The sequence below is a fragment of the Oryctolagus cuniculus genome, chromosome 19, assembly GCF_964237555.1.
Source record: "Oryctolagus cuniculus chromosome 19, mOryCun1.1, whole genome shotgun sequence".
NCBI lineage: Eukaryota > Metazoa > Chordata > Mammalia > Lagomorpha > Leporidae > Oryctolagus > Oryctolagus cuniculus.
In genome coordinates this window covers 11889109-11904647 of record NC_091450.1, presented here as the reverse complement: position 1 = coordinate 11904647, position 15539 = coordinate 11889109, and the positions used below count along the sequence as shown (strand labels likewise).

Genomic DNA, 15539 nt, shown 5'->3' with positions numbered 1-15539 from the left:
TGTAGGCACGGCCTGGGAAATGGAGAGGTCAGAGAGGATCCTGCAGGATGTGCCACCCACGTGGGGAGAGAAGGGACCGTGGAAGAGGGATGGGGAGCAGGCGTAGCAGCTTGGCATGGCCGGGACAGGTGGGCAGGTAGGGCAGGCAGGAGGCAGCCAGGGGGTAAGCAAGGACGCGTTGTGACAAGTCCTGTGCCCTCTTGGGAGGGCAGCCTGTGCCCTGAGGGCAGTGGGCAGTGGCAGGCATCACAGTGGGCACTGGAGGCGCTGTGTAGAAGGCAGGAGGAAGGGCAGCCAGAGAGGGGCAGCGGTGGCTCTCACGGCTGGAAAGGAGGTGGCCAGGCCAGGCTGCCGGGGTGCAGGAGGCGGGCTGGGGCCAGCCACAGCACGCCTGGCACCACCGCGATGATGGAGGAGTTCCCAGAAAACCCTCCCTCAGGTCTTGCAGAGCCCGGTCTCAGCAATGCAGAGGGGCTGGGGAAACATGGAGTGGCTCCTGGGACCCGCCCAGTTAACATCCAAACCCCCACAGAAAGAGAACTTTGCAGTCCTCGGGGGCTGGCTGTCCATAATCCCAGTCAGCAGGGGGCTGAGGGCCAAGCCATTGCCCTGTCTGCATGTGTTTGAAACAGCCAGATGCTCCTACCAAGGAGACCAAAGGCTGCCTCTTCCCCATGCCCTTCAGCCGGGGTGGGGGAGGGGCCCTCACTGCCAAATGCCTTGCTTAGTGCCCTGCCCCGGGAGCCGGCTGCAGCTATGTGTAAAGCCGCCCCAGACCTATTTTTAAAGCACGAGCTATTTTTAGACTCTCTCGAGAACCCGCAGCAGCAGACTTCAGAGTTTTAAAAGTTCCTCCTTACACGTAACCTCAATCTTTCCAGCTCCACAATTGAAGACGATTGCTCGCTCTGGCCTCGGAGAACAAATGGGCTGCAGCCGCGGGCACCTGCTGGAGAGGAGCCTCCTGGGGCGTCCCCCGGCCTCCCCCTCGGCAGAGACCACGGCCACTGCCCTGCCCTTTCTCCACTGGAGACCACCGGAGCCATCAGTGTCACTCTTGTTGAATTCTGCCCAATAACCCAATTCAGAGGTGATGCTGAATGCAGACATTGCAACCCCCAAAAGGGGGCAAACTCCCACCTGCAGTCTGCTCACCCCAGCCCCATTCCCAGCCCAGAAGCAATGAATGGACTTGGACACCCCCCTGCCACCAAGTGGGAGTCCCAGGTGGGCCCAGGGGCACAGTGGGTGAAACCCCAGCCTACAACGCGGAATCCCATATCAGAACGAAGGTTCGAGTCCCAGCTATTCCATTTCCTATCCAGCTTCCTGCTAAAGTGCCTGGGAAAGCAGCAGAAGATGGCCTAAGTGTGTGGGCCACTGCCACCCACATGGAACCCTGGTGGAGCTCCTGGTTCCTGGCTTCGGCTTGATCCAGCCCTTGGCTCCTGCAGAATTCGAGCAGTGAACCAGTAGATGTAGATGGAAGATTTTTTTTTTTTCTGTCTCTCCCTCTCTGTGTCACTCTGCCTTTCTAATAAACAAACAATAAATCTTACAAAAAAAAAAAAAAAAAAAAAAAAGCAGGTGCAGGAGGGTGGGAGCAATGGCAGAGGCCAGCGCCAGGGCAGACGGCTCTGTCGAGTCTCAATTATCTTCTTAGCTCCCTGCACGCCCCAATTGAGAGCAGCTGAGAGGGAAGCCACAGCTGCAGACTGGACTGACTGGGAATAGAAAATGCTCAGGGAAAAACACTGCCTGTGTACTGAGCACCCAGGGACTTTTATTCTTGTCATTATTCACTAAACAATACAGTGTAACAACTATTTGCAAAGTATTTACATTGTGTCAGGTATTATGAGTCAGCTAGAGGTAATTTGAAGTGTAGGGTAGAATGTGCATAGGCTGCTTGCGAATACTGCACCATTGTATCTTTTTTCAATACTTATTTATTTGGAAGACAGAGTGACAGCAAGAGAGGGGAGATGGGGAGGGAGAGAGAGAGAGAGAGAGAGAGAGAGAGATTTTCCATCTGCTGATTCATTTCTCAAATGGTCCCAGCAGCCAGATTTGGGTCAGGCTGAAGCCAAGAGCTGGAAGCTCCCACCTGGGTCTCCCACTTGGGTGGCAGGAACCCAAGCACTTGGGCCATCTTCCACTGCTTTCCCAGGCCCATCAGCAGGAAGCTGGATTGGAAATGGAGCAGCCGGGACTTGAACCAGCACTCCGATGTGGGACGCCAGAGATGCAGGCAGGAGCTTAACCCACTGTTCTATAGCCCTGGCCACAGAAGGGACCTGAGCCTCTGCAGACTTTGCTATCCACGGGTGTCCTGGAAGCTGTCTCAGTGGTCACTGAGGCAGAACTGTAATTTAGTGCTGAAACCAGGACACTTCTGAGCCTGCCGAGGAGGGGACAAAAGGTGCCTGGGCACAACAGGAGCACAGGGAACCCTCTAACAATGGAGGAATGAATTAATGAGGGCTCTCGGGGTGCCCTTGCTGTTGCCTACAGCCTTCCCTCCGTCAGGGGCTTCCCCTGTCTCTGATGGCTCAACAGGCCTCTGCGCTGTCTGTTGCACAGGTGACAATGACAGTGGCGGCGGGCACCAGGAGGGGAGTCCACGTCTGTCCTGGCCCATGCCCGCCCGCTCATTCCAGCACAGGCACTGAGCCAGGCCCTGTGCTGAGGGCTGGAGAAAGAGGGGCAGGGGACGGCATAGGTCCTGGCCGCTCAGGGCTTCTGCTCCAGGGAGGGAGACAGATGCCAACAGGAAGCTGCCATCGAGGTCTGAGAATCAGGACTCGGGAGGTTTGGGGACCCTCAGAGCTGACCTCGGGGGGCGCCTATTGTAGGGGGCAGGGGACAGGGTTCGCAGCTGAGCCTGGAGGAGTGAACCAGGCCACAGCTGCCCCAAGTGTGGGTACAGTCCGGGCAGCGCTCAAGCTGATTTTAGACCAGGATTTGTAAATGTCGGCACTACTGACAGTGGGAGCAGGGGGTCCTTTACCGGGGGAGCTGCCCTGGGCATGGCAGAAGGCTCAGCAGCACCTTTCCACTGGGTACAAGGAACAGCCACACACATGCACACACACACCCATGGGGCCACACACACACGGGCACACACATTCATGCAAGCACACAATGTACTTGCAGACGCACATGTGTACAAATGTGCAAGCACACACACAACACATACATGTACACATACACCCATGGGCACACACATGCACACACACACCCATGGGCACATACATGCATGCAAGCACACAATGCACTTGCAGACGCACATGTGTACAAACGTGCAAGCACACACCCATGGACACACATATGCACACACTCACACTCATGATACACATATGCATATTCACACTTATGGACACACCCACGCACACACACACACACCTATGGGCATACACATGCATATATACACCCATGCACACACACACCCATGGGCACACCCATGCACACACACCCATGCACACACACATCCATGGACACACACATGCACATGTACAGTCCTAACAATCAGAAAGGTCTCCAGTCATTACCAATTGTCCCTGGTGAGGGTGGCGAGGGGCTCTCTGCCCCCCAGTGTCAGGAGTGCCAGGGCTCACCACTGCTGGTCGCTGGTTTAGACGCCGCATGCACGTTTTTTAACAATGGGAAGGTTTTTTTTTTTTTTTTTTTTTTACACTTCTCTTTATGGCAAGTGACACTGCCTTCTCATTTCCGGCAGGGATTCGAAGTTTCCTTTTGGACTGAATGCAAGCTGCAAAACCAGTGAGTTTTGCAGTGAGGTGCTGAGTCAGCAACGGCACCTGTGCCATGTGGAGGTGCAGGGAGGGCCACACGGCCCCCCTCTGAGGTGCGCTGTCTGCTGAAGGGGGCGGCGGGTCCCATCCACACGTGGAGGGGTTGTAACAGTGTCTCACACATGTGTGATGTGCCTGGGAAGCCTCAGCGAGAAGTTGTATGGGCGTGCACAGCTGCTCTCTTGGAGGGTCAAGGTCGGCTTTCCCTCCACCTAGCAACCCGTGGTCTGTGGCTGGGCACCCGAGGAACAGGTGCACCTAACTTTGGGGGACCCCCTAGTGGGGGAGACAGGCATCTTTGCACACACACTCCTGGCAGGCAGGGGGCTCTGAGAGGTGGCTGCCCTGGGCAAGCCCATCTGAGTGCCTCCTGGGACAGGAGCTCATGGCAGGGACAGGGGCAGAATCGCTCCCCTCAGCTTTCAGCTCTCCTCCTGCCTGTCTGTCTGTCCTGCTGTCTTGTCTGGTTTCCCACTCTGTCTCTCCCACAATATCAGCTCGATTTGCCCAATTTAGAGGCAGGACCATGGGCTGCATTTGGGTCTCAAGGCTGGAGTCCTCCCTTTCCCACTTGGCCCAGAGTCTGCAAGGGGAAACCAGTGAGACAGGGTGGGGAGGGGCTGCAGCTCCAGTCCCCACCTCCTCCCCTCCCCCCCATTGGCTGGCTCCTGCCTCCCCTCCTAAGCAGCCTGGAGGGCACCACCCCCAGCACTGCTCTTCCTCCCCTCTGGGTGGCCAGATGGACAGCCAGTGGCAGGAGCCCAAATGCAGACCCTGCTTTCTGCAAGTGCTTGGAGCCTTGGTGTGACCCTGCAGCCACGTCGGGAGCCCATCCCGTGAGCTTCTCTGCCCAGGGAGCTACCTGTGCACTAAGAAAGTTGGGGGCTGGGCAGCTGCCTCAAACCCCTGGAGAGCCCGAAATGGTGGCCTCTCCCTTCCTTGGGGGCACTGGCAAGTTTGTAAAGCTGTCCTGGCCTTACCCCAGGGAGGCTAGGCTGGGTCACATCCTATTTGATAAGCAAGAGGGTGGGGCTCAGAGAGGTAAAGCAGCCCACCCAGGGTCACACAGCATGGAAAGAGCCATGTATGTGAAGCTATCCAACTCCGCATCCATCCATCACAGCCACTTCCCTTCATTCATTCATTCAACATATGCCAGGCTCTCTTCCCAGCTCAGGAAATAAAGGGTAAAATAAGACAAACCAGTTCCCTGCTTTCAGACAGCTGACGTCCTTATGAAAGGAAAGAGTAAATGCACAACTCTTAAAAATCAGAGTTGGGGGGATTGGCACTGTGGCACAGCGGGTTAATGCCCTGGCCTGAAGTGCCGACATCCCATATGGCCACCAGTTCGAGACCCAGCTGCTCCACTTCCAATCCAGTTCTCTGCTAAGGCCTGGGAAAGCAGTAGAAGATGGCCCAAGTGCTTGGGCCCCTGTACCCACATGGGAGACCCAGAAGAGGCTCCTGGCTCCTGGCTTCGGCTGTTGCAGCCAATTGGGGAGTGAATCATCGGATGGAAGACTCCCGCCCCCCGCCCCTCCTCACTCTGTGTAACTCTGACTTTCAAATAAATAAATAAATCTTTAAAAAAAATCAGAGTTGGGGGCTGGCACTGTGGCATAGTAGGCTAAACCTCCACCTGCAGCGCTGGCATCCCATATGGACAACAGTTCAAGTCCCAGCTTCTCCACTTCTGATCCAGCTCCCTCTGTGGCCTGGGAAAGCACTAGAAGATGGCCCAAGTCCTGGGACCCCTACATCGATGTGAGAGACCTGGAAGAAGCTCCTGACTTTGGGTCAGCACAGCTCTGGCCATTGCAGCCATCTAGGGAGTGAACCAGTGGATGGAAGACCTCTCTCTCTGTCTCTCCCTCTCACGGTCTGTAACTCCACCTGTCAAATAAATAAATAAATAAAATCTTGAAAGAAAGAAAGTAGGGCAGTGTGGCTGCAGCCTGGGTGTAAGACCAGCCCAGGGTGGGTGGGGGAGCTGGGGTTGTATCTGGAGCATAGCAGAAGCGCCCAGTTGCAGGCAGTCAGCCTTGTTGACTTCCCATCATCCACAAAAACACAGAAGCCTGATGATGGTGGTCAACTCCTGAGTGGCTCCATCCTGGCAGGTCTCAGAGCCCCAGGCCCTGCGAGGCCACGTGGACAGTGTACGGCTGCTCTATGCATGCTGCCCACTGATGTCCCTGCCTTCCAGCCCCCTTCCTGGAGATAAATGGTGGGGCAGCTTGAACACTGCCCCCCTCATCTCAAACTAGCCCCTGGGGAGTTTCCAGCCCCTGGGAACAGCACTGAAAATACAGTATGTGAGCAGGAGGGTCTTCAGTGGAGGAGGGTCCACCAAGGGCAAAGGTCTCCAAGGGCTCAGCTCGGCCACCTGCAATAGCAGAGCTGTGGCCGGTGGGAGATGGCAGCCGCTGTGGACACCAGGCCCAGGCAGCGACCAGGAGGTCAGGGCAGGGAGGAGGAGCCTCAGAAGAGCCTGGCAGATGGGGTGGGGGTCGGCTTCTGGTGGGGGAGGGGAGCTGGCGATGGCTGTCAGCGCCGCCCCTTCTGCCCAGCGACTCCACCTGCAGGAACTGGCACTGGGAGCTGCCGTGTGCGGGCAAGGGCACTGGTGACAGCCCAGCAGGGAACCAGGAGGTGAAGCTATGGTGACAGAAATCTACATCTCGGTGGCACTCCTTTTTCTGCTGCTGTAATGAAAAGACCTGAGGCTGGGGGATACAGAAACTGTTTATGCAGCACACAGTGTGGAGGTTCAAGGGCAAGGCACGGACCCCTGGTGAGGGTCCCTCCTGCTGTACTGCATGGTGGGTGGTCTGCTCCGAGTGTGTGCAAGAAGGAGCGATCCCTTGGCCACACGAGAAGCCAGGGCGTGATGGGGAGGGGTCAGGAACACGTCCCCGACCCCCAAGGTCCCCTCTGAAAGGGCCTAACATCCTCCAACACTGCCACATAGAGGACCAAGCTTTCAACCTGCAAACCCTTGGAAGACCATCGCCATCCCCACACCCGTTCTCATCCTCTCCCACTCCTCTGTGGTCACTCTGGCTCCCCTGTTTTTCCATGAATACCCCAGGCATATACCTGCCCCAGGGCCTTTGCACCTGCTGTTCCCACTACTTGCACTGCTCCTCACCCAGACATCCCTATGGCTATTTGTTACCGACTCAGGGCTCAAAGTCCAGTCCTTTCCACAGGCTGGGGCTATTTGGAGGCCATACTCCTGGGGCTTTAGAATGCCAGTGTGGACTTCTGGGAGGCCAGAAGCCCCAGCCCAGAGGAGTCGGTGGCCTCAGGGTTTTGTTATCTCTTAGAGGTGAGCCGTCTAGTCATAGGGCGTGTGTAAGCTGCCTCGCCTGCCACACCTGCCACACTGCCATTTATTCTGGTGTGGCTGCCACCTTAGGTGGCTCCATGCCCTTGGCATGTGATCTTTCCCCCTAACCAATAGGGCCACCTGTGGTGACAGATTGCACAGGATCATGTTACATCAGATCCTGGGAGACCACACTCTCGTTCATGGCTTGAGGAAGTGACCTCACTGGGGGCCACACACCTAGGAACCGGAAGTGGCCTCCAGAAACAGTGGCCTTCCACCACTGCCTTTGCTGGAGACTTCAGGAGCAGAAATCTGACACCAACTACACAGACCAGAAGTGGACCCTTCCTTGCGGAGTTCCCGGCAGGCCCGGCTCTGGTGGACACCCAGGCTGTGGAGCCTGCCTGGGGCTCCCGACCCTCAGAGGTGACCTAGTAAGTGTGTGTTGTCTCAAGTCACTAAGTCGGTGGCAATATTATTGCACACCAATAAATAACCCAACAGGGCTGCAAACATTTGGCAGTGGGCCTTGAGCCAGGCCTGACCAGGGCTATGGACTGAGTCCCAGGCAGCTGGTGGGGCTGTAGCCTGCTGCTCTCCTCCTGGGGCTGCTGGGGCAGCCAAGCCTGTGGCCCAGCCCAGGCCACACACACAGTCCTGGTGCCTCAGCAGCCCTGAGGCTAGACCCCTCCAGCCCTCATTCCCAGCCTGGCTGCAGCCAAGTTCTCTAGATCAGCCTCCACCCCACTCACCCCTGCAAACACACATGGTTCAGAGCGACACAGACCCTTAAAGACAGCACAGTTCAAGCTCCATCCCCCAACACATATGTTTTTGTTCTCTCTGTGTGTGTGTTTCAAATACATGTGTGTTCTGTAGGGATGCTTTTTTGGGGGAGTAGGTATAGAGCTCCATACTGACTTAATAATGAAAATGTTGTAATTGTATTGTTTAAGAGTTTAGTTGTTCAGATGACTTTTTTTAAAAAAGTTTTTTTTTATTTGAAAGAACAGCATAGAGAAAGAGATCTACCATCTGCTGATTCACAACACCCCCACCCTGACCTCGACCCCTGCCACCAAGGCCTACAACCCCCACCCTGACCTCGACCCCCACCACCAGTGCCTGCAACAGCCACGGCTAGTCCAGGCTGAAGCCAGGAGCCAGGAACTCCATCCAGGCATCCCATGTGGGTGGCAGAAGCCCAAGCAATTAGCAGGGAGCTGGATTGGAAGCACAGAGTAGCCAGGACTGGAACCAGCTCCCTGATATGGGATGTGAGTGTCCAAAATGTCAGCTTAACCCACTGTGCCCCTAGCTAATATTCTGTTTATTAGTTTCTGAGGTGTGTGTGTGTGCATGTTAAAAATCTCTACCTACCACTGTTGATTTATCTACTTCCTCTTGAAGTTCCATCAGTTATTATTCAATATGTTTTGAAGCTTGTGCAATAGGTAAGGCTGTGCTTATGGAAGATAAATTTTTCCTTGTTTTATTATCCTTGTTACTCACCTATAATTTCCTTATTTGTCCCTTATGATCATTTGGTCTTAAATTCTACATTACATTTAGGCAGAGGTGCTAACCCAGCTCATTTTGATACGTATCTTCCAGGCATGTCTCACCCCAGCCTTTTCTCTTTTAAAGTGTTCCTCTTCTATTGTTGAATCTAGTTGTTTTCATTCCTACAGCCAAGGAGCCTTGTCTTTTAATTGGCAGATTTAACCCAGTCACATTTATTTTTATTTGGATTCATTTCCACCCACTTTAGCGCTCACTCATTCTGTCACTGATGTCCCAGAGGGACACAGCCAAATAAGACAACAGAGGCCTGAGCGGCCCGGGGGAATAGCATCACTTTAAGGGGGAGCCAAAGGAGAGACCACAGCTCAGAGACCACAGAGACACCAGCTCAGGGCATTCCTCTGAGATCGGCCTGGCTCCCCCCACCCACCTTGCACTGAAGACCCCACAGTGCTCGCAGCTGAGCTCATCTGGGCTGTATGAGGACTCTTGTGGTCATGAGAGGTGACAATGTCACCCCAGATGGCCGCAACAGCCAGAGCTGGGCTGATCTGAAGCCAGGATCCAGGAGTTTCTTCCAGGTCTCCCAAGTGGGTGCCAGGGCCCAAGGACTCGGGCCATCTTCCACTGCTTTCCCAGGTGTGTTAACAGGGAGACGGATCAGAAGTGGAATGTCTGGGACTGAAACCTCTGAGATGCTGGCATTGCAGGCAGCAGCTCAACCCACTGCACCACACCACCGGCCCCTCCATCCTCTCATCTTAAGAAAATAACATTTGTGGTTTCAGGCAGTTGCTACAAACATCCTAGAGCTGAACCTTACTGCCCTGGTTTCTATCACATGCTCATCCCTGATCCAGCCGTGGTAGCCAAGGGGCTAGGATGCTGCGATGGGACCCTGGGGCCACTTCTGTGGTGGGTGTGGGGGGTGTCAACGTGGCCTGCCCGAGAGCGGGGAAGAGACGGATTCAAAAGAAAAGTCACAGTGCTCTAAGCTAAAGAAGGGGAAAAGCACACGAGAAATGCAGAGCCACGGGGATCCACAGCAAGCGGCACAGTAGCCGTCCAAGGCTGGGTGCCGGACGGGCCCCAGCGCCCTCCTCCTAACTGCCATCCCCGCAGTTCCTGGCATAAGCCCTGAACGCTGAGGCCACCCAGCCGCTGGGCTTAATGTGCTCAGGGATGGCAGCCCCTCCCCTCTGCTCACCGGCAGCCACCACCAGGTAAAGCGAGAGGAAATGACGGAATGACCTTTGGAAAAATACAACTCTGCCTCGGATCAAAGAAGACTCAGCGTCTTGGACCAGAAGATGACCGACCACAAGCCAGGGAGGAGACCAAACAGCCTCTGACACAGCAAAATGCAGGTCACCACGTCCTTGCGTGAAGACTCCCAAGGGAAGCTCTGCGCCCCGGGCCCCGGGCACCAGAACAGAGCCCGGCTCTCTGGGGGGGGGTGACTCCTCTAGCACTGCAGCCACACCAGACCTGCTATCCACTCACGTGGTACCCCAGGCTGCAGACACATGGAGATGAAGGGAACAGGGCCCTGGCCGTGGCTCGGGGTCTGGGTGGGGATGCCTGGCGGGTATCCTTGGCCTGATGGCCAGCTAGTGTGTCCGGTGCCTGAGTCCAAGATGGCAGCAGCCCACCACTCTCCTGTGCACCAGCCCCAGCACCCACAGGCTGGGCACCTTGAGCTCCAGTCCAGCACTCTCCTCGGACCCCCCCCCCCCCACCTGGCTTCCACCCCGCCATGGCCCCCAGGCCTCTGACCCTTCGTCATCGCACTCCTGACTGGGACCCTGCAGCCTGTGTTTCTGAACTGGATTCATCAAAACAGAAGCACTGTAGGCTCCTAGGACTTCGCTCTCCTGGTCACTGTGGGGAACGTGTATCCTGCCCCAAGTTGACCTGGGGCTCTAACTGGCCATCTGTCTGCATGGCTTGGAGCTCTACTTACCTTGTCAGCCCCTGGGGGGCACACCGTGGGCAGAGGAGGTGGACATGCCTGCCCTGGACAGACATCAACAGCAGGCTTAGCCACCTCCCTCCCTCTCTCCCTCTATTTCTCTCTCTCTCTCTCTCTCTCTCTCTCTGTGTCCCTAAGTACTGTGGTCTGCATGTCCCCTCCCAGATCCCTTTTTCCTTCTGTGTGTCTGACCTGCCCCATGCCCCTCCCCTGTCACATGCACTGCAAGCCTTGTCACCATAATACCAAAAAGCCACTGCACGCTGTGAGTGTCCTGGAGCTGCCATGATATTACCTGTTCTATTATAGTCATCATCCCCAGAGTCAGCCAGTGCCCAAGCACGAGGTTAAGCACGTTAAACCAAGGGCGGGGAATCTTTCTTCTGCAAGGGCCATTTGGATATTTAGAACATCACTCAGAGGCCATACAAAATTACCAGCTTTCCCTGCACCCACGTGGAAGACTCAGAGGATGCTCCAGGCTCCTGGCTTCTGGTTGGCGCAGCTCTGGCCATTGTGGCCATCTAGGGAGTGAACAAGCAGATGGAAGACCTCTCTCTGTCTCTCTGTCTTTCTCTCTCTCTGCCTCTGCCTCTCTATAACTCTGCCTTTCAAATAAATAAATCTTTAAAAAAAATTTACCAGCTTAAAAATTAGCCTGCCATAGATATATCGGATGTGAGGTCCTATCTGAGTATACCTTGGCAGGGCCAGGTCAAATGATTTTGGGGGGCCCTCATATGGCCCGTGGCCCAGACACTCCCCATCCCTGCCTTAAACCCTCACAACCCCCTCTGTGATAGGCGTCAGTATTATCCCACTTTGAAGTCAGGAGAACTGAGACTCGGGGAAGATGGAGAACTTGTACAAAAGCAAACAGCCACCGACGCGGCCATAATCCATGCCTGGGCCCCACACAGTGTCTCAATTGCAGGAGGGGATGCAGCTGACCCCACCCCTGCCAGATTCCAGGGATGTAAGAACAACCAGGAAGGAGCAAATCCCATTATAAGGCTCCCCCTCCAGGGAGGACAGGTGGGTACAGACACGCTCACTGCACCGTGTGGCCCTGGGCTCGGCTCCCCTTGCAGCTGTGTGACAAATCTCTTGGCCCCCTTTATCTTATCCCTAAAATATGAGTAAGGGGCCCCAAGATGTTGCCTGGAGCACTGGCAGTGGTGGAGGAGGAAGTGGGGCCTGGATCCGTCACAGGCAGTGCAGCCTAGTGGGCACCACCCCATGAGCTGTCCCTGGACAGCCTCAGTGCCTGGCTCCCTCCAACTTGGAGGAGACACGGGAGCTGGACTGTCCACTAAGCCCTTGCCCCTGCGTATTAGAGACCCCAGGAGCCTTGATTCTCCCCCTGTCACAGGGCTTCCGTTTCTCTGCTTGGTTCCCTAAACAACTCACTCCTCTGGGGCTGGATCCTGTGCCTGTGCTGCCCTCTGCTGGCCGCACCAGGAAGAGGGCACTTACATTGCCCTCAACCTGAGCAGCTCCAGCCGCCCCGCCCTCCTGAGGCCACGGCTCTTGGCACCTGCCACTTCCTGGCCACGCCCCTCAGAGTCCAGTTGGTGGATCAGTGCCTGGGCCACCAACCCTCCCACCGTGGTGGGATTGACTACCTATTTTTATTACACTTATTGAAATTCTGGCTTCTTCCCCAGGTTCCCAGAGCTCCATTTCTGCCTGGCCCTGTGCCTGGGGCCAGGCTCAGGGTAAGGGAGGCCTGATGGCCTACATCCTCCCCTTGGTCCCTGCTCCCAGGAGGAGAGCACAAAGGACGTGGTGGAATTTAAATCACAGGCAGTCTCAGGGGGCCAGCGACAGGACACAGTGCCCTGCTTTCTGCAGATGCACTGGCTGCCCTTCAGCCAACAGGTCATGGCTCCTGGAATCTTCTAGAACCTTCTGACCCCTCTGCAGGCAGCACCCTCGCTTGCAACATGCAGCCCATTCATTCACCTAAGGATATGATGCTTCTGCGGTCTGGGAGGTGTTGGCGCAGTCATGGGGGACAGAGTCACGGGTCTGGGGGACAGGGTCACGGGTCTGACCCAGCCATTACCCTCCAAGGGCTAAGGAGGAGAAGGACACTCATGGTGAAGCAAAATCAATTATGACAAACATAAAATAGAAACACGTGCAGCCATGATAGAAAATCGGCAACCCACGGGCTGAATCCAACCTGCAGATGTTGGTGACAGCTGTAAAACAAAAATAAAAGGGGGCTGGCACTGTGGCGGAGCCGGTAAAGCCACCACCTGCAGTGCCGGCATCCCGTATGGGTGCCGGTTTGAGTCCCAGCTGCTCCACTTCCGATCCAGCTCTCTGCTATGGCCTGGGAAAGCAGTGGAAGATGGCCCAAGTGCTTGGGCCCCTGCACCCACATGGGAGATCCTGAAGAAGCTCCTGGCTCCTGGCTTCAGAATGGCCCAGGTCTGGCCATTGTGGCCCTCTGGGGAGTGAACTAGCAGATGGAAGACCTCTCTCTCTCTCTCTCTCTCTCTCTCTCTCTGCCTCTGCCTCTCTGCAACTCTGCCTTTCAAATAAATAAATAATTTTTTTAAAAAAAGATGTTTAAAATAAAAGATGCGTTCTTTTGGTCAACATTAAAAAATCTGGAGGATGTGCCTGAAAACGCGGGAGTTGGGGCTTCTCTTGTGAAAAGCAGACACCTACATGAGCAGCCCCGGGTCCTCACTGGCTGCCGTCCCCAAGCTCCTCTGCTGAAACTTCATCCCTGGCAGCTGTCTTCAGGAGGCGGGGCCTTGGGGCAGGGCTTAGAGGCGGGCCTTGGGGGCGGGGCCTTGGGGCGGGCCTTAGGGGATGCTCACTGCCTCCACACGTGGCCAGCAGGCCCTAACCAGATGCCAAATCTGCCAGTCACCCCCGCACCAGCACCCGCACCTCCCTGTTTGCTGGCAACTCCTGCGACCCCCGTGTCACTCACTCATCTGTGTTTCCTTCCAGGCCCCTGCAGGCTTCTGTGCTCCAAGCCCTGGAGAGTACCTGGTAGAGAGAAGAGGCAGGTTTGCCCTGGCCTTGCAGGTGAGCTTGGAGCTGGGCACGGAGAGATCAGCCTGCAGGGGGCAGGGGGCAGGGGAGAGGATGGGGAGGAAGGCAAGGAGGAGGGTGGGGAGGAGTGCTATGGCAGCAGGGGGAGGGAGCGAGGCTCAGGGCCCCCCAACCCTGCCAGAGCTCAGGGGCCCCCGCTTGGAGGGGCTCCTGACCTAGGGCGACCCCAGCTCCCACCCTGGTCTTCTGGGACCTGCCCCAGGTAGGTGAGAGCGAGTCTGCGGGTGAGTGCAGGTGGCAGAAGGAGGGATCTCGGGGTCTAGGAGTCAGGGAGGGGGGTGCAGGAGAGTCAGGGACCCTGTGTCCTGGGCTTTGATAGGGGTCTGGTGCATGATAGGAGCTAAGCAAAGGTTTGTCCCTCTGCTGCTGTCTTCTGTGTCTCCCTGCTCCTCCTTCCTCCTTCTCTAGGCCTCTGTCTCTGTCCCTCCCCCTTGTTTTGTCTCTTTCTCCTGACCTGTGCGAGCATGTGTGCATGTGTGTGTGTCTCTTTCTCCCCATCTGTGTGTGCGTGCGCCTGTGCGTCTGCCTCCAAGCCTTCCCATCTTCCTCTGCCTCCCCATCTCCCGCTGCCTCTCTTTCCCTTCCCCCTCTCTCTTTCCTCCCTGCCCCCCTACCCCAGGAAGTACTTCCCACTGGAGGGCCTGGCTCCACCCCCACCCCCAGCAGGAGTCCCCTTCCTACCTTCTCACTGTGCTCCTGACCCCAGCACAGTCCCCACCTCTGCATCTTCTAGGACCGCTCCCTGCCCCTTGGGCGTGTCCCCAGGCCCAGCCAGTTCTAGGCACACGGTGCTCTTTGGCCCTGGCCCCACCTCCTTGTGGCCAGATCCATGTGCAGTAACTTCCAGCCAGGCTCGCCCACGCTGGCCTTCCCTGCACCCTAGACATGGTCTCACTGAACCTCACCCTGACCTTGTCACTCCTTCGCGTAAAGCCCTGGGGGTTTCTCAGTGCACCCCACCCTCACCACCCAGGATGAAGCCCCCATTTCCTGGCCCGTTATCCCAGGCCCCCTTTCCTGCCCTGACCCCATGCTATCCTAGGAGAGGCACCTTCCCTGACCATGAAAACCCTGAGCTGCCCTGGCTTGGGTGGGGCATAGCTGGCACCTGGCGGGCAGAGGCTGAGGAGGCTGCTGACCATCACACAGGGCACAGGACAGCTCCCCACCCCGACAAAAGGGGGCAGACCCAGACATCAGCAGGGCCGTGATGGAGAGCACCTGGCCTGGGGCACTGGAAGCCCCTGTGGCGCTCAGGGACGACGCACTCACGCACTGCATGGGGACGTTCTGCTCCACGCCAGGCCTCGACCCCACGCTGGTCCCGGCAGGCTCCGTGGAGCTGAGAAGTGACTGTGGCTAGGAACATGGTTGGTGTGACAAAGTCGTCACCCAGCATACCCAGTGGCTGATGTAGACAAACCAGCGGCTTGTTCCGTTAGGTAGTGTTCATAGCACTCGACCGTGGCACGGGGCCCACATGGCACTGTCTAGTGTACTTGCTGTGCTAGGTGCTCCTTCCAGTTCTCAAAGAAAGGTCGGGCAGTTAGGGTGCAGCGGGCGAAGTCTGCCTGGGATACTTGCATCCCATATCGGAGCACCCGAGTTCAAGTTCCACCTCTGCTTCCGATCCAGCTCCCTGCTGATGCACCTGGGAAAGCAGCAGATGGCCCAAGTGTCTGGGTCCCTGCATCCACGTGGGAGACCCGGATGGAGCTCCTGGCTCCTGGCTTCAGCCTGGCCCAGCCCTGCCTGTTGCTGACATTTGGAGCATGAACCAGGAGATGGACGATCTCTCTCTGTGTCACTCTGT

At 56.5% G+C, this 15539-nt stretch overlaps 1 protein-coding gene across 3 annotated transcripts in view; it reads right to left on the bottom strand.

Annotated features, from left to right (window-relative positions):
• The window catches only part of GSG1L (GSG1 like), a 184171-nt gene that overhangs the window by 32326 nt on the left and 136306 nt on the right, over nt 1-15539 (bottom strand). The window lies entirely within an intron of this gene.